Source organism: Galeopterus variegatus, unplaced genomic scaffold (genome assembly GCF_000696425.1).
Source record: "Galeopterus variegatus unplaced genomic scaffold, G_variegatus-3.0.2 Scaffold2698, whole genome shotgun sequence".
NCBI lineage: Eukaryota > Metazoa > Chordata > Mammalia > Dermoptera > Cynocephalidae > Galeopterus > Galeopterus variegatus.
The window spans coordinates 222,608-246,079 of NW_007728809.1; the positions used below are offsets into that span (position 1 = coordinate 222,608).

A 23,472-nucleotide genomic window follows, 5' to 3' on the forward strand; every position below is an offset into this window, starting at 1 on the left:
CGGGCCCCAGCTGCCCGGGGCGTGCGGCGGCGGCACGCGGCACTGCGGCAAGCGGGAGCGGGACTCTCGCTGCGGCCGAGGTGAGGCTAACCTGAGGCACTGACGCCGTCACATTCCCTCCGCGCTGGGGCCGGCGGTGCCGCGCGCCGGCTATGAGGGGCAACGCTGGCTGGCGCGGCGGACCGAGAGGACGTGAGCGAGGAACTGTTTGCACTGTGTAGTAAACAGGCTAAGACCGTCGGTGCCACACTATTCCAGGGCTAAACGTGCGCTGAATCGGGTAGGAAGCTCCCTGACCAGTGAACCGGTTTCTGCCGCCCGCCCTTTGTCCTAGCGGCCTGCGTCCGTACACTGCAGCACTACTGGGCACTAGCCCCAACGCCGCGCTCTGCAGCCGCCACTGGGGGGGCGGGAAGAGCGCAGGTCGCCATTGCGCAGGCGCGAGTCGAGGCCCGCGTCGGGCCAGCCAGGGAAGGTGCAGCCGGAAGCCAGAGGGGAAGTGATGGCCCACCAGCGCCGGGCCCGCTGGGAACTGTAGTTTTCGTTAGGAAGCACGCGTCTTGTTTGGGGTGTCATAGCTTGGCAGATCCGCCAAAACAGGCAAATGGCATTACACAATGAGTATTTATGCTTCCTGCTGCCACCAAAAGTAAGTTCACTGCTATGCTGAAAGTTCTAACAAAGAATTCCACAGAGAAATCTAGATCTCACAACAAAAAGCAAACTTCCCACTTTCCCCATCAGAGTTGTTTTATTTTTTTATTTTTATTATTTTTTTCTAAAGGATGACCAGTAAGGGGATCTTAACCCTTGACGTGGTGTTGTCAGCACCACACTCACCCAGTGAGCGAAACGGCCATCCCTATATAGGGATCCGAACCTGTGGCCTTGGTGTTATCAGCACCACACTCTCCTGAGTGAGCGACAGGCCGGCCCCAAGAAGGTAACTGGAGTTAGTGCTTCACCAAAATTCTAAGTTAACAAGGAGAAACAAAATCAGAATCCAGAAAAGGACAGAGGAGAAAATAAATCCTAGGCCAACTTCTCAATGAGCCTGAAGAGCAATCAGAAGGAGTTGTTTTGAAGTGGTGGTATCTTATCATTTCTCATGACCAGTTTGTACACTTTTGTATGCCTTTCCCAAAATAGGGCCTTAAAATAATAAAACTTTTTCCAGATTTAAAAAATTCAACAATATAATGCAGTGTCACATTTAACCAAAGTATGATTCCACCATCCTTTAAAACTAAAGAAAACGTTGCTGGCTGGTTAGTTCAGTTGGTTAGAGGTGGTGCTGATACCACCAAGGTCCAGGGTTCGATCCCTGTGCAGGCCAGCTCTCCCCACCACCCCACCACCACCCCCAAAGCCTTTATAATACCATGGTCACAAGTTCGGATCCCAGAAATAGCCAAGGAAAAAAAGAAAGAAAGAAAAAGTTGCCAAAAGATGACTTCAGTGCTTTGAGATTTAAAAGAGTCACCTAGGAGTCATCAAAATTAGTTTAAATGACTGAAGAAAAAAATGGTTCCAACAATTAAATCATCAAATTCAGCAGAAGGAAGATGCAAAATGCTCAATACTTTTTTGTGGTTTACTTGAACCAATATCCGGTGTTATGCGTCACTTCTCCTCGTCAAAAAACACCCTCACTATCTTTACGGAAGTTTTCATCTGCCCACAGAGTTACATTAACTCACAAGCTCCTACAGCATCTGCACCTACATTTCTGTGAGTTTCCATTTGTACTCAAACTCACACTCTCAAGTACAGTCGTGGTTCTCGAATACCAAAAGCAGGCAGCTTAGAGTCATAGGGTCATATTACACAAAGAATAAACTAATATATACATATATATATATATACATACATACTTGTATACACATCCAAAAGAGATCCTTAGTCTTGGCTTTTTAATTTATAATCCTGGGAAAGAAAATTTAGTTGATTTTAAAATGTACACACACACATCTGTTGACATAAATAGTAATTCCACAAAACACAGAAGGATGTTAACACAATTCCAGGACCAACAGATGGCGAACAAGAGCCCTAATCTGAGGATTCTGCAATCTAAATTAGCAGAATGAAAAACACCAAATAAGGCAAAGCCTTTGCAGTGTATACTTTAAATATTATATTCAAGGGCACCCACCACAAAATAATTAATCTTAGTACTGCTCCAACTCTTAGAAAAACTCAACTGTCAGATTTAATTAGGTCCCCAAGTAGTCAAGGTTATGAAATACATTTTTCCAATAGATTAGGAGAAATGTAGAAAATGCTCACTTTTAAAATCATGCATTTAGGGGGAAAATAAATTCCAACTTCCCTTTTCTCTCATTGCTTAGCCCAAAAGTCAGGAGTTCACAGTGTTTATGGGACCTAGTCAACCTCTTTTACATTCTTATCTAAAATCAGATGTCTTTCTGCTTAGGCAACAATTTTTACAAATAAGGGCATTCAAAGGTGAATCCCTAAGACACAAAAATCTTAGGAAGAGAAATACATTTTCTTAAAATTTCTCCCAGAAAAACAGTGGATGTTAAGGCTGATTAAAACACCTATACACATCAGGCCGAGCCTGTGGCGCACTCGGGAGAGTGCCGCGCTGAGAGCGCATGAGCGCTCCCACCGCGGGTTCGGATCCTACATAGGGATGACCGGTGCGCTCACAGCACTCACTGGCTGAGCGTGGTGCAGCCGGTCTCAAAAAGGACAAAAAAAAAAAACCACCTATACACATACTTCACTTCTCAAATCACTCTTGGAATAATCGTGGTTGACTAGCCAATACACACTCTAGCCTGACTCATTTTAAAACACTCTCTTTGTCAATGACTAGTTTAGGAATAAGCATGAGACATGACTGGAGGCCTCCAGGAGAGAACCGTTGAGAAAAGCTTCTTCAGTACTAAAGATAAGATGGAGGAAAAAACAGTCCCTCTTCTCAGGCAGTGACACCTCAAACTGCTACAGTCACCTTGCAGCAAGCATAAAGATGCCACCAATATCAAAGAGAACAAAATAGAGAGTTGGTAAGAACCTGGTCCTTGGTGTCAGCATGAAGTCATTATATCAACAAATCCTGACATCTGCATGACTTTTGGATTTCCAAAATGTAACAATAAACATTTGATTGTTTAAGGCAATTTGAGTTAGGTTTCTTATACCTGAAGTTAAAAACATGATTAATTTTTCATATTTTTGCGTATTTGTACATATTACTTTACAGTTATTTATATTATCATATTTTATACAACTAATTTATTTATTCCTCAGAAATGACCCCTCCTATACACAACTCTGTACACATCCATGTCTTTGTGTACATGTCTTTCTGCCTAGAAAAAGAGGACTCTCTCTCCTCGCCATCATTCCTTGTTCATTCCTCCCCCTCCACAATTCACCTGATTCATTTTATATATTCAAACACACCACTGTCATCATTTATTCATTTCACTTAACAATAATGTAGATAATTGGCACTATATTACCCTTCATTAAATTCTCTTTGTAATTCCTGAAGTTGTTTTCATATATCAGTCTTACCTCCTCAAGCCAGCCTGAAAGCCCTTGAAGGCAAGAACTATGGTTACTCCAATTTCAGATCTACTACTCTCATCATATACAATAAACATATTCCAAAAAGGCATTCTCTAACTTCCCTACCATAGACTTCCTGGGCCGGCCCGTGGCTCACTCGGGAGAGTGCAGTGCTTATAACACCAAGGCCCCGGGTTCAGATCCCATATAGGGATGGCCAGTTTACTCACTGGGTGAACGTGGTGCTGACAACACCAAGTCAAGGGTTAAGATCCCCTTACCGGTCATCTTTTTAAAAAAAAAAAAAAAGGACAGGAGCCTAGTTTCTGTAACTTACCATTACATCCCTGGGACCTAGTCCAGAGCCTAGCACAAAGGAGATACTTAGTAAGAATTTGCTGTATAAATGAAAGAAGGCATAGTGTAGTAATAAAGAGCATGGGACCCAGGGGTAGCCCCAGGTTTTAATCCTGCCTCTATCACTTACTACCTGTGTTACTTTGGGCAAAGTACTTATTCTCCTCTGTAAAATGGAGATAATAATAGTACTTTCCTCATAAATTTAACTATTACTATTGTTATTCATGAATAAAATTATTTTCCACAGTTCTAAAATTCAAAGGTTAAAATACAAGTTAAGCAAAGGTCAACACCTCTTTCCTAATTCAAACTTCAAATCCCTATCTCTAGACTCCAGCAAACAATGTTTTCATTCATAAACCCAGATAACACTATATAATACAAATACTTTGAGCTCCCTAAAAACATTCTAATTCTGAGAAAGATTATATATAATAAAAAATCTAAAGCCACATAAAAAATTAAAATCCATTTAATTCAACAACAGTCTAGTGACTACCTATTAAGCTCAAGACTGTATTCCAGACATCACAGAAATGAACACATCAATCTATTTAAAAGCCAATATTGAAATTATATCATGAAAGAAACATCTTTAAACTGAAATTGATGCATGTTCTCATGTTAATATTTAACCAGCTAAATACTAAACAAAAAGCCAGGATACTGAACCAAAGTTAAGAAACTTAAAGAATATGTAGAAAGGGGATGGAAGTTGGGATGTAGAACGAATTTGGAAGACCATCTAGTTCAACTTCCATATTTTATTTGTGTGAAAATGAGGCCAACAGAAGTATTTAGGAGACCACCCAAAGCCTAAAAGCTGAAGGACACACGAATCAGGGAGGGTTCTCGGTCACTGATTCTCACTTTTCCCAAAGTACCTCCTTCCTTCCAACAGAAACATGCTACTCACTTGGTTAATGAGAAGTGCACACGTGATATGAACCCAAACAATACTACCTATTTAATTGTTTCACAAGTATCAGGCCAAATGCAAGTAAAAGAGCATTCTCACACTGATTACAATGACTACAAAGCTCAGAAATTGAGATTTGTTTTCATTAAATGGAGGCTTCGACTGATTGAAAATATCATATACTTTTATGTACTGAGTCCAGTAGCAACAAACTTTCAGTTAAGGCATTTAAAACATAAGGCAGTTACATTTTGTAAATGGTGACGTATTAAGAATGCATAGCACTTCTTAGTTTCAATCCCACCTAAAAACAAGACAATATTCCTCCTCATAATAGGGATACAAACTCTAGAATTTACACAGAGTATCACCTTACCTTCTCACTCAGAAGTAATCCAATAACTCATCAAGAAGAAAAACTAATTCTGAGGCAGCCTGATGATTTAACTGTGTTAATAATGAGAACGATAAGTAATGTTACAGATTAACCCTGAAAGCACTCCTAAAAACAGAAATATTCTTGGATAATTCAGAGCATTAAAACTCAACTGAATACAGCTGTATCAGTTAAAGTAACAAGTCATGTTGTCACAGGCCATCAGCTACCATTAAAATCTGACATCCAAGATTTCTTTTTTTTTCCCTTTTTGTCTTTTCCACTGACCAACAACGGGATTGCAACCCTCGGTGTTGCGCCCGCACCGCGCTCAGCCAGTGAGCGGGAACCGGTCTCCACATCGGATCTGAACCCTTGGCGGGAGCGCCGCCACGCTCCTAAGCGGCGCACTCTCCAGTGAGCCACCGGGCCGGCCCTGACATCCAAGATTTCTTTTTTTTTTCCCTTTTTGTCTTTTCCGCTGACCAACAACGGGATTGCAACCCTCGGTGTTGCGCCCGCACCGCGCTCAGCCAGTGAGCGGGAACCGGTCTCCACATGGGATCTGAACCCTTGGCGGGAGCGCCGCCACGCTCCTAAGCGGCGCACTCTCCAGTGAGCCACCGGGCCGGCCCTGACATCCAAGATTTCTAAGTTTTCTTCCCTGCAGCCCCAGATTTGAAAATAACTACACCAGCACTTGACTTCTAGTGCATTCAGTTTAACCAAAACTTTATATGGCTATGGTAATAAAGTTCCTTAAGGAGTTAAATTAAACAAACAAAAAATTACAATAATTATTTAGGTGGATTTTAATTAATTCTAATGCTTTGAACTTTAGTTAGAACATTTTTAAATTCTCATATAACTAGAATGTGTGATTCACCAAAAAAGTCAGAAGGAGGGCTGTAATATAAGAATTTTGCAGGCAAGGTCAAATGAAGCAATCTTCCCAGGACTTAAACACTGTATCAGATAATAAACTTAAATGTCAGAATTTGCCCAAGATTTACCAAGAAACTACCTGACTTCTTTTCCAAACAAAACATAAAGGTAAATACACAGAAGAGCTTCGAGGCAGCTGTGAATAACCAAGTTGTAGAGGGCCTGATAAAAAAGAGTCAGAGGAAAAAAATATTCAAAGAGAAAAGGAGGCAACAGGTGCACAAGGTAGAAGGCATTACAAAAAATTATTTTTCAAATCAGTTGCTCATTCCAAAGTTATAATGCAACTTGTAAAATCTTGCTCTGATGGCACAGCAAACCTAGGGACTTTGAGAAATAGCACACCTGTTCCCTCCAATGCAGAGGCACACCATTCTTGGAAAGGAACACTGATTGCTTTTGAATCCACTAATTCCTGGATTCTTGAACTGCGTTCTATTTACACTCAGGAATACATAGCTACAGATGAGGGAAAAACTGAAGCCACTGAACAAACAAGAGTGTCAGTATAATCTAAGATTGTGGTAAAATCAGATATACTGGTGTTAAAATAAACACAAGTATATTACAGAGCAAAATGCACAATTCTCATTTTTTTCAACAGAGGAGGAGTCTTCAGAGACATGTTATGCTCGTGGCAAGCTGCTCCAAACAACTCCAGACCCTGGGAGTACTTTAAAGGAAAAGTTATAGACACACTGGTTTAGATCATTTATAGATAAATATGCATGGCCCAAAACCCCTGAACACAGTGACTTTATGCAGATGATGAAATCTGAAAACATTTAACATATAAACTGTCATGGGTATAATATTATATAAGAGAGCATAAGCTACTGAGAACATAACTGGAATTCAGGAAATGCTAAAGTCCCTGTCTTATCTCTGTTATTCATTTACTAAATCATATATAATTTTCTCAACAGCAATCTATTTTCATTTCTCATTATGACAATCCAAGATTCAGTATTTTCAACCATATTCCAAAATAATTCCCACAATCACAGTTAGACACAAATTTATCTAACAAAAGCTTTCCCAACTTTCAGCCAGCAGAACAAACAAGATAAAATGAAAATAAACAAAACATGATAGTTAGATGAAACTATAGGGTCGGCCCGTGGCTCACTCAGGAGAGTGCAGTGCTGATAACACCAAGGCCACGGGTTCGGATCCTATACAGGGATGGCCGGTTGGCTCACTGGCTGAGCCTGGTGCTGACAACACCAAGCCAAGGGTTGAGATCCCCTTACCAGTCATCTTTTGAAAAAAATAAATAAATAAATGAAACTATAGGGCTGGCCGTTTAGCTCAGTTGGTTAGAGCATGTTCAAGGGTTTGGATGTCTGTAACAGCCAGCTGCAAAAAAGAAAAAGAAAGAAAAAAACTCTATCGTCTGTGGTATAAGAAAAGGAAAAAAAATCCTTCTGTGCAGGGGGGTGGGAAAGAAACTACTCATACTTCTCAGAATATCTGAGATGACAATATCAAAATATGACCTTTGCTCATAATATTTAGGCCAGGACATCAAATTTTTATAACAGAACAATAGTAATACTTGTATTCCTAACTTGAATGATTTTCTTTAATTTTCAATAAAGCTGGATATCCTCTTAAAGCCCTACCATTAATTCCCATTCATTTATAAACATTTATTGAGTGCTTACTGCATGCTAAACAGTGTAGTACCTCTGGGAAAAAATAGTCACCATTATTATCCCTTCTATTCACTGATATTTTAAATAAATAAAAATTCAAGGGGCTGGCTGCTTAGCTCACTTGGTTAGAGTGTGATACCAATAACACCAAGGTCAAGGATTCTGATTCCTGCATGCCAGCAGCCAAAAAAAAATCCCTCAAAACTAAGAGGTGATCAGAAAACAATTAGTAAAATTTTGGTAGCTCTATGCTTTCAATTCCACTCTTTTCTGGCCCCTTTTCTGAAGCTTGCCTAAATAATCCCAGAAATGTTAAAATTAGGTGTTATTTATGGCATAACCAAAATGAAGTAACAAAACAAGTATCCCAAATAAAACTGAGAAAACTAAGGGAACCAATAAGGTGGCAAGGATCTAAAGTGCTGGACTTGGTACCTCTACCCTGAATATCTCAAGGTAGACAAAAGGTCTAGAAAAGGAAAATGTGTGACCTAATCCAATTGTATTTAATTCTGCATCCCGCTTTCATTCTCAAATATTTGCTATTGCCTTGGGGGAGGCTTCTAGGTTTCTTCTGACCTCAACAAGTTCAATAATAGATCGTTTTTTAAACATTAGTGGCAATTAGAATTTACTATTGCTAAATGAATGTTCAAGTTAAACCAAAATTATTTAAGGACAAAGCCAACACATCTCAACTTATTCAGTAAGGTTATTATTACTATGTATGCCAGCAGCCAAAAAACATACCGGATTTTTTTTTTTCTGATACCAAAACCAAAGACATCACAAGAAAACTACAGACCAATATCCTTTATGAATATAAATGTAAAGATCCTCAACAAAGCATAATGAATCCTGCAACATATAAAAAGGATTATACACCTTTGCTAAGTATGTTTTATCCCAGGAATTTAACTTAAGGTTGGTTAAACATCTGAAAGCCAATTAATGTAATGTACAATATTAATAAAGGATGAAAACCACATGATCAACATATAAAAAGGATTATACACCTTTGCTAAGTATGTTTTATCCCAGGAATTTAACTTAAGGTTGGCTAAACATCTGAAAGCCAATTAATGTAATGTACAATATTAATAAAGGATGAAAACCACATGATTATCTCAATAGATGTAGAAAAAACACTTGACAAATGCACCCTTTCATGATAAAAACACTCAACAATCTAGGAATTGAAGGGAAATTCCTCAACCTGATAAAGGGTATCTATAAAAAACGCACAGCTAAAATACCTGATTAAAAACCCACAGCTAAAATCATACTTAACAGAGAAGGTCTGAATGCTTTCTCCCTAAGATTAAGAACAAAACAAGGATGTCCACCATTTCTATTAAACACTGTACTGGAGGTTCTAGCCAGGGCAAATAGACAAGAAAAAGATTAAAAGCATTCAAGTTAGAAAAGAAGTAAAACTACCTCTATTTACAGATAACATATTGTATATAGAAAATCCCAAGGAACCCACAAGTAAATAAATTTAGCAAAAGCAGTGAAAAACTTATATTCTGAAATCTATAAAAATTGCCAAAAGAAGTCAAAGAAGTCCTAGTTAAATGAAAAGATATCCCATATTCATGGATCAGAAGATGTAACTGTCAAAATGGCAATACCCTCTAGGATTGATCTTCAAATTCAATGTGATTCCAGAATACCCAAACATTCTTGAAAATGAAGAACAAAGTTAGAGGACTTACACTTCCTGATTTCAAAAACATAATTCAAAGATAGAAATCAAGACAGTGTGTTACACAGTCTTAAGGATAAACATATCCAGAATAGAATTGAGGGTTCAGAAATACACCCTCACATTGACAGTCAATTCATTTTTGACAAGGTTGCCAAGACAATTCAATGAGGGAGAAATGGTCTTTTGAACAAACTATGCTGGGACAACTGAATATTCACATGCTATAGAATGAAGCTGGACCCCTATCTCATATCATACACAAAAATTAATTGTAATTCATTTTAAAATGGATCATAGACCAAAATGTAAGAGCTAAAACAATAAAATTCCTAGAAGAAAAAAGTAAGTCTTCATTACCTTGAGTTAGGAAATGGTTTTCAGATACAGCACCAAAAGCACAAGCAACAAAAGAAAAAAATAGATAAACTGGACTTCGTCAAAATTACAAATTTTTGTACATAGGACAACCATCATGAAATTGAAAACAACCCATAGAATGGGAGAAAATATTTGCAAATCATATATCTGACAAAGGATTTATATCCAGAGTACATAAAAACTCTTACACAACTCAACAATAAAAAGACAGTCTAATTTTAAAATGGGCAAAACATTTGAATAGACATTTCCCCAGAGAAGAAATACAAATGGCCAATAAAGCATATGAAAAGATTTCATCATCATGAGTCATCAAGAAAATTCAATTCAAAACCACAATGAGATACCACTTTACACACACTAGGATGGCTCTAATAAAAAAATCAAAGATAATGAATAATTACAAATGTTGTCAGGAATGTGGAGAAAATAAAATCCTCATACTTGTACATTACTGGTGGATATATAAAATGGTCAGCTGCTTTGGAAAACAGTATGGATATTCCTTAAAAAGTTAAGAGTTACCACATCACCTAGCAATTTTACTCTTAGGTATATACTCAAGAGAATTGAAAACAGGTATCCAAACAAAAACTTGTACAAGAATGTTTATAGCTGCATTATTCATAATAGCCAAAAGATGGAAACAACCCAAATGTCTACCAACTGATTAATGGATAAGAAAAATGTGGCGTAGACAGTGGACTATTATTCAGTCATGAAAAGGAATGAAATACTGATATATGCTACAACATGGATGAACCTTAAAAAAATGCTAAGTGAAAGAAGCCAGTTACAAAAGACCAAATATTCTATGATTCCACTTATATGACATGTCCAGCACATGCAAATCCATAGAGATAGAAAGTAGATTAGTGGTTACCAGGGGCTGGGAGGGAAAAGGGAATAGAAATTAACTGCTAATAGATACAGGGTTTCTTTTGGGAATGTTGAAAATGTTCTAAAATTAGATTGTGGTGATGGATGCACAACTCCATATATACACTAAAAAAGCATTTAAATGTACACTTTAAATGGGTAAATTTTATGATATGTGAAATGTATCTCAATAAAGCTATTTTAAAAAGATGAAGCCAAAATAGCAATCACTGTTTAAACAATTTCACTTCACAAAAATATGATGAACCACTTGAGTAAATGTCAGGAGACAGCAAGCCATAATTCTGCCATTTATTTCCCCTTGAGAAAATACCTCAGAGCACTAATTTGCCTTCACATTATACTTGCAAACTCATTGCCAGCAGTATATAAGCAAAACTTAGGTTCCCTTCAAACTCAAGTTACTCCAAATTTCTCTATGTGAGAATGAAATGAGGAAGACGCAATATGTCACTGATACAATCAGTTATCTACAGGAATGAAGAAGCTAGGATATCACAAGTAAAGAGTTTAAGGAACATAAAATCCTCTTACTGGAAGGGTTATCTTTAGGGACATAGGACTGGAATGTACTATTATTTTAAAAGCTTAAACAAAAGCAACAGTATTATACTCTGCCTGAAGAATATTACAACAGATGGTTGGCAAGGCTTCTATAAAAGGGTAGTTCAAAGAGAAGAATTTGGCATTGTCATCCCCAGCACTATCCAGGGTATAAAGAAGATACCTTAATCCACAAATACACAAGGATCTGAGAGGGGGAGTATGCCCTGAACAGGAGAGAATATGCTGATCAGCCAACTCATTTCCAAGCCAGATTTATCATTTTATTTTTTTTCCTCTGTAAATCAACAACTCTTTTTTGTTTGCATATGGTCTTAATGTGTAAATGTGATTAGCACAAGTCTATCCCCCAGTAATGACTGATATAATTAATGCTGAACTGGCAGTCTGGTTCTAGCTCTACCACAAAGTAGCTATGTGACTTTGGGCAAATGACTTAACTGCTCTCAATTTCTTCACATGTTAAACAAGAGAGCTTGTTTCTTTTCAACTCTAAAGCCCAATGATCCAGAAACCTGAAAAGTACAATAATAATCAGAAAGTGGGGTTCAGCAATCCGTGTGTTTAACAGCACAAAACTTCTTTGGGAGAGAAATGATATAAAATTTTATTTTTTATTTTTTAAAATTTTTTTAAAAAGATGACTGGTAAGGGGATCTTAACCCTTGACTTGGTGTTGTCAGCACCACACTCTCCCAAGTGAGCTAACAGGCCATCCCTATATAGGGATCCAAACCCACGGCTTTGGTGTTATCAGCACCACAGCACCACACTCTCCCGAGTGAGCCACAGGCCGGCCCTGATATAAAATTTTAAATACAATAAATACTTTGTCAAAAATATGAGAACCTACTAAGACGTACATTTAAGGGCGACAGTGCCACGACCCAAAAGTACATATATAATAAAACTTGCTTCTAAATTATAATTAGAAACTGAAATATATAACCCACTAGTAAAATAGAGATAAAAACACATTTGGGCCGGCCCGTGGCTCACTCGGGAGAGTGCGGTGCTGATAACACCAAGGCCCCGGGTTCGGATCCCACATAGGGATGGCCGGTTCGCTCACTGGCTGAGCGCGGTGCTGACAACACCAAGTCAAGGGTTAAGATCCCCTTACCGGTCATCTTTTTTGAAAAAAAAAAACACATTTAACCAAAATTTCATACAGTCAGGAAAAACAAAAAATGTATTATATGGTTACCTGATTTTAGAAAACACATATACAACATACACCAAAATCTAGTCTGGCTTTAGTTAGATAACATTTAAAATTGTATTTAAAAAGCAAATGTGCCATACAAAGCATAGAGATGAATTTTAAAATATTTTACTGACAGCAAGAGATCAAAAAATTCAGGTGCTCAACCAAAAATTTTAATTACTAAGTAGCATGGTTAGAGGGAAGAGAAGAAAAACCTATTTTTAAATTATTCTTTAAAGCACACAAATCAGGGCCAGCCTGTGGCTCACTTGGGAGAGTGTGGTGCTGATAACAACAAGGTCACAGGTCCGGATCCCTATATAGGGATGGCTGGTTAGCTCACTTGGGAGAGCGTGGAGCTAACAACACCAAGTCAAGGGTTAAGATCCCCTTACCAGTCATCTTTAAAAAAAACAAAAAAAACAAAAAACAAATAAAGCACACAAATCATTTATGGTATTGATCATTAAACAAACAAGATGCTTCCAAACTAATGTATTAGATGTCAGGTAGTCATGTGACCCAAATTATTATCAGAGTTTGAAAGGAATTTAAGTGTAAATTATAAAACTGCAGGGCAGAACATACTTGCTGACAGTCATATGAGAACGATCTTCTATGGTATAAATCCCAAAAGGACAGAATCCAGATCTGTTTCCTTTATTTTTATATTTACCCAGGCCCTTGCTCAACTCCTGGCATATTTAAGCACTCAATAAATATTTGCTGAACAAAAGTGAACAAAAAAACACCATCAATGTAACTCAAGAGACAGGCTCCAGCTGTGACTTCGAATAGGCCAAACTGGCAAATCTCTAATAGAGAAATGGGATCAGAAGACACATCAGCATGAATAACCTGCTGAAGAAAAGACAACAGGGCTTCTAAAAGAGAAAATCACAACACATCAGTCTACCCAAATTCTCTGTGAAGAATGTAATTATGTGACCATAATTTATGTGGTCTTTCATGAAAGTCTTGATACAAAGATTAAAAATAAAAGGTGATTTTTTGAAAGACTGAGTGACCATAGAGTTGAGAACATTTACTATAGATGGGGCATGATTTAGACATAAAAAATTATGTCTAAGGCACTATCTCCAAATGAAGATGTATAAACAGAAGACTGACCTTAGGTAATGTTTTGGAAATGCTATATTTAACATTTTAATACATTATATGAAAGATACACAGAGAATTCCCCGTTTTGAAGATGGAATGAAAACCTTCCTGATAATGAAATCCATACCAAATCCAATGAGTTGGAAAAGTAAGGAAACAGAGATGGAAAGGATCTCTAAGTGGATCAAATGAGAAACATTTGCAAAAACTAGGATTTATTTTCAGCTTAGAGATACTTTGGCAAGCATGAAAGATGTCTAAACATCTGAAGGGCTGTCCAGCAGAAGAGAAACTAGACTTGCTCTAGGCAGTTCCTGAGTAGACAAAATTAGGCCCAAAGTGGAAATTCCAGAGGGGCACATTTCAACTCAAGTTTTCTAAGAATCAGACCTAACTAAAAAAATGATTCTTAACCTGGATTATCTCTAAAAGCCCACTGAGATATGAGAGGCTAAAATACTGCAGGCTGAAAAATGGCAGGTATGTTACAGCATGAACAAATGAAAAGTAAGGCATTTATAGGTGAAGAAATCTAAGTTATACTTAAAGGACTCATGCCTTCCGGTCAAAAAAGGAATTTTTGAATAATTATAGAATGTTCCCTAAAGACAATGTGATCATCTATGCAAAAAAAGGGAAAAAATGACCAAATTCTATTGGCAACGACAAGGAAAAGACTGTAAATAGAACACATTTTCCTATCCTTTTACCAAATCATAGTTTAGCTATATCTAAAATGCAATTCTGAGTGTTTACAGAAAGGAAAAGCAATGCTGGCAAAGATCCAAAGATGTGAAAATGGAATGATGAAGAGGCTGGAGGAGGTTTCACTGGAGATTAAATTTAATAATCAAGTATCTTCAACTGAGAAACATGAAAGCCAAGGGACATTTGAACAAAATCAGAAAATATATCAATATAATAAATACTAATTTATTTACCAAATCTCAACACAATATATTAAGTTTTTAATCTTGAAAAGGTAGTCTTTCTATAATAGATAAAAGAAACTTGTGAAATGTGTTATCACCAAGAGATTTTAGAGTTAAAAAAGAGATTCCAGAAGTGTTTAGATAAATTCATGTATATTAAGCCCATTCTGGGGTCCTACAGGATAGAAGTGATGTCTGAGGTGAGGACCTAAACTTCTGAAGTTAACATCTCATAAAATAACAATACTTTCCCCAAAACATCCCTTGATGCCTATTAGACAGAACAATTGGCTGGATGGACCCCTGACTAACAGACTCAGTGAGGCTTATTGGAATAGTTCCTTCCATTCTTATATCTAGGTATGTGTGTATGTGTGATATATTTATATTCCATATATATATATCCTCTCTATATATATTATTTACATTTATACATTTAAAATTCTTCTTATATAGATCTCTATCCTGAATTTTTCATTTATCATATACTCAACATCCTAAAACATTAAAAGTTGTTCAAAAATATTATTTTATGGTTATATAATCATCCACCCTTAAATATACCATAATTTATTTTCCCATTAATCTTGCTGCTTATTTAGGTTTATCCTCAATTCTCACTCGTATAAATAATACTACATTGTTCAAAAATATTATTTTATGGTTATATAATCATCCACCCTTAAATATACCATAATTTATTTTCCATTAATCTTGCTGCTTATTTAGGTTTATCCTCAATTCTCACTCGTATAAATAATACTACAATGAATATCTTTGTTGTATCTTTCTATGTATCTCTTTTCCCTCCCCCTTAGGATAAATTCCTGGAAGTGGAATTATTAAAAGATATTTTTAGGACAATTTTAAGGCTTTTTTGTCAACATACGTTGCCAAAATATCTTCCAGGAAAATTTAGCCCAATGCACACTCCACTAGCAGTTTTGGAGATTGTCCTCTCACCACTTTTGACAGCACAGTTCAATTGCCAATTTGATAGGTAAAAAATAGTATGCCATTTAATCTGCATTCCTCTGATTACTTATCAGAATAAAAATGTTTCTCATATGCCTCTTGGTCATTTTTATTCTTTGTGAACTCTAATCATGTTCTTTGTCAGTAAAGCTTTTCTTACTTTCTCCCTTGGTTGACAAACTTTTTTTTAAAAAGCCACTTGAAATGGAGTCACATATCAGTGATTTCAGCTCCCCCTGCTGGCCAAAAAATTACCACCATGGTCAAGTGCCAGATAAACTGTAGGCTACAATTATAAGTTTGCCCATCTTCTGGGCTGTTTCCTTTTTTTTTTATTTTTAAAGATGACCAGTAAGAGGATCTTAACCTTTGGCTTGGTGTTGTTAGCACCACGCTCGGCCAGTGAGCAAACCGGCCATCCCTATATAGGGATCTGAACCTGTGGCCTTGGTGTTACCAGCACCACACTCTCCCAAGTGAGCCACGGGCTGGCCCTTGGGCTGGTTCTAAAAACACAATTTAGGGGCCGGCCCGGTGGCGCACTGCTACAGTGCGCCGCTTGGGAGTGCGGCGGCGCTCCCGCCGAGGGTTCGGATCCCACATAGAGACCGCCGCTCACTGGCTGAGCAAGGGGCGAAGGAACTGCAAATAGTACTGTACCACTGACTGCAGCATGCTCAGGAAGGATTGAAGGAGATGATCTGACAGAGGCCAGAAAACCAAGGGTCTGGGTGCTTGGCAAAAGCATCTGAACTTTACCTTGAAAACTAGGAGAGCCATGGGGAAGGAAAGATATGATCATATGAGGAGACCTGTATTTTATAAGGATCACTTTGGCAGCAACTTGGAAGACGGAAGGCAGTCAAAAAGAATGATTACAAGGCAACTGAAAGTCATGCAGGCAAAAGGGTGATGAAGATCTTAATTCGGAAAGGGAAATGGGGGTGACTAGGAAAACATTATAAGCTTGTATCTCAAGAATGTGGTGACTAAGATGGCACAAGAAGGAATCTGGAGGACTCCCATATCCCCCACTTGAGTGACTGGGTAGGTGATGGTACCATTCACTGGGATATGAAGACAAGGAAGAGGTTGGACTTGATGAATTGTATAAAGAGGTCATTTTTAAACGTCCATGAAACATCCAAGTGGAGATGTCCAGGAGGCAGCTGTGCCTATGGGACTAGATATCAGAAAACTAGTCAGAGCTGGAAAAAAAATCATCAGCATATGAACGGCAAGTGAGGCACAAACTTATCTAAGATGTCCCCCCAGGAAATGAACAGGGTGAGAGGAGAGAGGGTCAAGGTAAAGCAAACACTAATGTGTTTAGGAGTAAAAGAGGAAAACAGTCCGCAAAGAAAACTGCAAAACAGTAGACAGAAATGGCGATGATAATGAGGTTAGCCATTACTCACATCATACATACTTTACTGTGTGTCAGGTACTCTTCTACATGCTCTTCATGTATTAATTCATTTCCTCCCTACAAAACTCCTATAAGGTAGGAGCTATTATTTTTCCTATTTTACAGATGAGGTAACCGAGGCACAGAGAGATTAAATAACTTTCCCAAGGACACACAGTAAGTAGCAGAACGGAAATGTGAATCTAGGAATCTGGCTCCAGAATCCATGCTACGATGCCTCTCAGAAATGAAGACAAGAGGCCAGAAAGGACCACCACCACAGCCAGGGGAGAAAAGCATTTATGGGTGGAGCAATGGTTCAGTGTCAGAGACCACAAGAGGCCTCAGAAGATAAGGGCAGAAAGGGATCCTCTAAATTTGGCAATAGAATCTACAAGGTCAATTTCGGCAGAACACAAAGGTAGAACCTAGAGACGGACCAGTGGTTGAGGTTTAAGGGTTTTGTATTCTTAAACTTGAGTCATTTATAAGCTTAGAGAGAAGAGCTAACAGGGAATGTTGGATGCTCAAGATTGAAAATAGGGGCTGCACACTTGGGAGTGCAGCAGTGCTCCCGTCGAGGGTTCGGATCCCACATAGAGACCGGTTCCCGCTCACTGGCTGAGCGAGGTGCGGGTGCGGCACTGAGGGTTGCGATCCTGTTGCCGGTCCTGGTCCGGTACGGGTGCAACACTGAGGGTTGCGATCCGTTGCCGGACACGAAAAAAGACAAAAAAAAAAAAAAGATTGAAAATAGCTCAAGAAATCAGTGGGGCGAGCCCAGTATGGGAAGAGATAGAGATAGGGACAGGGATGGGCCCAGGAAGGCAGTCTTCTTTGATAGACAATATGTGCTCTACCTAAGAGGCAAAGTCAAGGCTGGGGGCACACTTTGTAAGCTGTGTAATTTCTGTTTAACTTCTAAAGAAGCCCGCATAGTAGTAGACACTTTTAGAATCATAACATTAATTTACATATTTTAAAATTTTATTTATTTACTTACTTATTCCTTTCCCGTTTTCACTATCATTTGCTTGTTTCAGTAATTATGATCTATATTGTGAACATTTCACAAGATGATTTCTAAGCAAGCACAAACTAGCAAAAAAACCACTAAACTGTTCAGAATAAAAAGGATAATTTTTTTAAAAGATCATTTTTTTTTTCAAGTACTTGAATATATTCTCTGAGCCTCCATAACTTAATATGGCTACTCCCTTTGTCCTCTGAACAAACCAGCCAATAATGCCCAGAGCTAGCTCTATTGCCTACCACCCAACTTCTCTCCCTGCCTAAACCTGCACCACTGGTGCTCTACCTCGGCCTGGTCAGCACTCTCCCTGGCCTAGTCAAATGGCCCAACAATTATCCAATACTACCAACTCCTTCACTTCAGGATAGGGAGATAGGATTATAAAAACAAAGTCAAAGGTTCGGATCCCCATAAAGGCCAGCCACCCCTCCAAAAATTTTAAGTCTTAATACTAGAAATTTGAGTAGAGGAAGCTACCAAACACAGACACATACAGGCCAGTAGTCAAAGATAAGTTTAAAAAAACAACAAAGTTGGTTAGAGCACAGCCTTTAACACCAATGTCAAGGGTTTGGTTCCCCATACCGGCCAGCCATCAAAAAAAAAAAAAAGAAAACAATACAGAGAGGTTAGCCACAGCCATATGCCATGTTAAAAAGTTTAAACTTTTCCCTAAATGCAAACAGGAGGGGAACAAAAGCAGGGGCTGGCCAAATCAGTCCTACCAAGTAGGGAACTTCCTCAAGCTCTTGCTATTTCTGAGATGACCCATGTGTGACCCCCAAAATGAGAATTTGAAACAAAGTCTTGGAGGATAACCATGCCAGTTTCTTCAAATATGGCATCTGATTGAATATACAAAACATCTCCTCATTCACATGGGGAAAGGGGTGTTAGTCCAACATTACTGGGTATCCTTAGCTCCCAAAGCCCTAGACCCGTGGGCCTAGTTCTTGCAAATTCAGGAAACCTCACGGTTCCATCAGCCTCCACAAAGGATAAGACATGGAAAGCAAGACTGTAATTTAATTTTTTTTTTTTTTTTGCAGCTGGCCAGTACAGGGATCTGAACAAGACTGTTATCTTGATCTTAATTTTTCAAATCAGAATTTTACTGATAAGTAAAAAAACAAAATAATCTTATCTTCTAAAGTTTCAATTTTATGTAAATCTAAAGTCTCAATAATAACAAAAATCAATACATATTAAAAATAAATACATGAGAAGCCTAAAGAAATAATCTATTTCTTGGGGCCGGCCCGGTGGCGCACTGCTATAGTGCGCCGCTTGGGAAGCGCGGCGGCGCTCCCGCCGAGGGTTCGGAACCCACATACAGACCGGTTCCCGCTCACTGGCTGAGCGAGGCGTGGGAGCAACACCGAGGGTTGCAATCCCGTTGCCGGTCCCGGTCCGGTACGGGGGCGACACTGAGGGTTGCGATCCGTTGCCGGACACGGAAAAAGACAAAAAGGAAAAAAAAAAAAAAAAAGAAAGAAATAATCTATTTCTTTAAGTCATGGTACCAATTTGTACCAAATTTCCATTTCCTATGTATAGGTGCTGAGAGTCTACCACCCATGATGAGTGATGTAAGCCTGTGGGGATGAAAGAAAGAAGGCTATTGGATTTTGTTATGGATTGAACTGTGTGTGTCCCCCCCAAAAAATATGTTGAACTTTCAATACTTCAGAATGTGAGCTTATTTGGAAATAGAGTCTTTACAGAGGTAATCAAGTTAAAATGAGAAATGAGGTCATTAGGGTGGGCCCTAATTCAATATAACTTGTCCTTATAAAAAAAGGGGAAATTCTGGACACAAAGACATGCATACAGGGAGAACTCCGAGTAAAGACTGGAGTTATGCTGCCCAAGCCAAGGAACTACCAGAAGCTAGAAGAGAGGCCTGAAGCAGATCCTGCCCTAGAGCCTTCAGGGGAAGCAAGCCCTAGCCCTTAGACTTCTAGTCTCCAGAACTATGAGACAATAAGTTTTCTCTTCTGTAAGCCACTCAGTTTATGTCACTTTGTTACTGTAGCCCTAGCAAACAGATGTCATAAAGAAAATTAGCAGCTCATGTTTACTGAGCACCTACCAGGTGCTATTCCAAGCACTTTGCATCAATAAACGTATTTAAACCTTAGGGTCTAAGTACTATAATTGTATTCTTTTTGCAGATGAGGACACTGAGGCTCTAAGAGGTTAATGAATTCACCTGAATGAATGGTTACCTGTTAGGTTTAGGAATCGGGCAGGTAGAGGACAGAGTGGGAAGACCTCTCATTGTATTATATCTTTTTACACTTTCAATGTTTGCATCAAATTTAAAAAACTAAAAAATTTTTAAAAATTTAAAAAATGATATCTCAATCCTTACCTCTTTTCTTCTCCTCCTGTGTCTACAAGTCAGAGAAGAGGCGAGGGACATCACACAGCCAGAGCCCCCACTCTTACCACTAGGCTATAAGGAACTATTATTAATAGTAATTATTATAATAACAGTAGTTCACTAAGCCAGATACTTCCTTATGTCCTTTACTGACATAATGCACACAAAAATCCTCTGAAGTGTTATTATTATTATTATTTCCAGTACAGAGAAGGATGCTGAATCTAAGAGAGATTAAGAAAATCACCCAAGATCGCACAGCCAAGAATGTTGATATTATATCTAACTGCCAACTTAAGGAAATAAACAATGAAAATCTTTTTTTCACTAAAACCTGAAGAGATAGTGAAGTTTTTTTAACTCCTGACCTTGCAGTTCAAGATTAGAAATATACATCTACAAATTCAAAATTCTTCAAGATCCCAAGAGAACATGCGTCCTAGATTACAGAACCCTTCAACCACTGTTCAAGAACTATTCTGTTCTCTAAGTCGTGGCTCCTTGCCACTTCTCTGACTTTTAGACATGGGAGGAGAAAAAAAGAGGTAAGGATTGAGATATGGTTTTTAAAATTTTTTTAAATTTTTTAGTTTTTTTAATTGGATGCAAATATTGAAAGTGTAAAAAGATATAATACAACAAGAAGTCTTCTTCCCACTCTGTCCTCTACCTGCGTAATTCCTAAACCTAACAGGTAACCAATGTCACAATTTTTTTATTCTTCTAAAGTTTCTTCTTATGCATTTACAAGCCAATATAAATTTTTCCTTTTTTCTTCCAAAAACACGAAGGACAACTAAATTTCATACATGCTGTTTTGCATCTTGCTTTTATCACTTAACTATATATCTTGGAGATCTTTCAATGTCATACTGAATTAATTTTAATTCTGTCCTTTTGCTTGTCAAGAATACTTTTTACTTGCTTTCATCATCATTCAGTCTAGCACACAAGGCACCCAGCAGCCCCTAAGAGCTACCTATGACAACTGATGGTGCCTCCATGTCACAAACCAAAGACCATACAGACAACCCTTGAATAAAATGCAGGAGTTTAGTGGACTCTGCCAGTCAAAAACCCACATATAACTTCTATCTCTCCAAGAACTTTACCTAACTACTTAACTACTACTAATAAGCCTACTAATAGCCTACTGTTAGGTAGGCTACTTAACTGCTTAGTGAGGTATATCATGAATGCATAAATTGAAAATTTTCCAATATATTTATCGAAAAAAATCCACATATAAAGTGGACCTGTGCAGTTCAAACCCGAATTGTTCAAGGGTCAACTACATATCTTTTCTCTCCTCGTCATTATTTTGCTCTTTCTCCAACTTGCCCAATTCTCCTTCTTCTGCCTGTTCCTCTCCCTTTGTACCCACCCTAACCCTGATAACTGGACCTAGAAACATCATTGATATTGCTTAGTCATGGCTGGCAGTATTCATGCTTAAAAAAGGTGCAGACCCCTGATAGAGAGTAAAAGAGATAAACAATAATTTTCATGGGAACTTCTAATTAACAAGAGTGCCTTAAATTGAGGAGGTTTTGTTTGAAGTTATTTTTCCTTTGTAACTTATGTTACTTTGGTACATTGGCTTATGAAAAGGGCGAGGTTCAGCACCATTTTCTACAAGCAGGGAAACAAGAACATACACAGGTCTAACACTTAAATAATACCTGACAGAATGACAGAGTTCATTCTAAAACAAGATAATTGGAAACAAAGCTTAAGAACTACAGAAAATGAGCCTTGTTAGTATAGTGGTAGAAAGAAAAAGGCAGAAAATGAACATTTTGCCTTCAAAGTACACACTTTAATTAACCTATCATTTATTTTTACTTAAAAATAAGTAGCTCCTAATACCGCGTGTTCTCACTTATTTGTGAAAGCTAATAAAAATAAATAAGTAAATATACAAATGAACGGTGGGGGGGGGAAGAAGACACAACAATTCCTTGATTTTGTTAAGTGAACAGATACGATGATGGGGGGAGGGAGGAAAAGGAGGAATTGGTAAAGGGACATGAAAATCAACTATATTGTAAAATATACTGATAAATTAAAAGAAAAAAGAAAAGAAAATTAAAAAATAAAAAATAAAAATAAGTAGCTCCAATGTGAATATACATCTCAGAAATGTTTTAAGGACATTCACAGTTAAAAAGGAGAATAGAGGGCCGGCCCGTGGCTCACTCGGGAGAGTGCGGTGCTGATAACACGAAAGCCATGGGTTCAGATCCTTTAAAAAAAAGAATACAGTTCCCTCTCCCCACTTTTATTTTCCAGCCCTCAAACTCAAAGCTATCCTCCTCCCCCAAAAAGTACTTTTTACAATTTTAAGGTTTTTTTAAGTAATAAAAATAAGAGGAAAATGTTAGCAAATAAAAAATGTGTTTAGACCGAGAAGATGTTTTCTGCTGATCAAAGAATTGGTAGGGAATATGAAATTAAGGAAGTTAGATAACTACATTCTCAAGTAGTTAACAGGTGGTAACTCACACAATATGGAGCTTTGACTTCCCTTCTGGATTCCTGTCATGCCAGGGGTACAACTTCAAGGGTTACTGTATTATAACATCCCAAGTTCAGAGAGGTCTAGAGTTAAAACCTTCAACATTATAGATATCTTAAAAAGTGGTACTCCATGGGCCGGCCCGGTGGCACACTGGATAGTGCACTGCTTGGGAAGCGCGGCGGCGCTCCCGCCCGAGGGTTCGGATCCCACATACAGACCGGTTCCCGCTCACTGGCTGAGCGAGGCGCGGGAGCAACACCGAGGGTTGCGATCCCGTTGCCGGTCCCCGGTCCGGTACGGGGGCAACACTGAGGGTTGCAATCCGTTGCCGGACACGGAAAAAGACAAAAAAAGACCCAAAAAAAAAGTGGTACTCCATGTACCTAATACATTAGTTAAAACAAAAGAAACTGTAAAATGAAATCCAATATATTGATCCCAATCTCCTTACCTGCTTCTTAAAGAGCATAGAGGCTACCAGGTCCTGGTGCTAAACACTTGCTAAGAAGTAGAAATACCCTTATACAAGGT

General features: G+C 38.3%; 1 protein-coding gene across 1 annotated transcript in view; it reads right to left on the bottom strand.

Moving 5' to 3' along the window:
- Positions 1-23,472, bottom strand: part of KANSL1 (KAT8 regulatory NSL complex subunit 1) — a 200,461-nt gene that overhangs the window by 173,230 nt on the left and 3,759 nt on the right. The window lies entirely within an intron of this gene.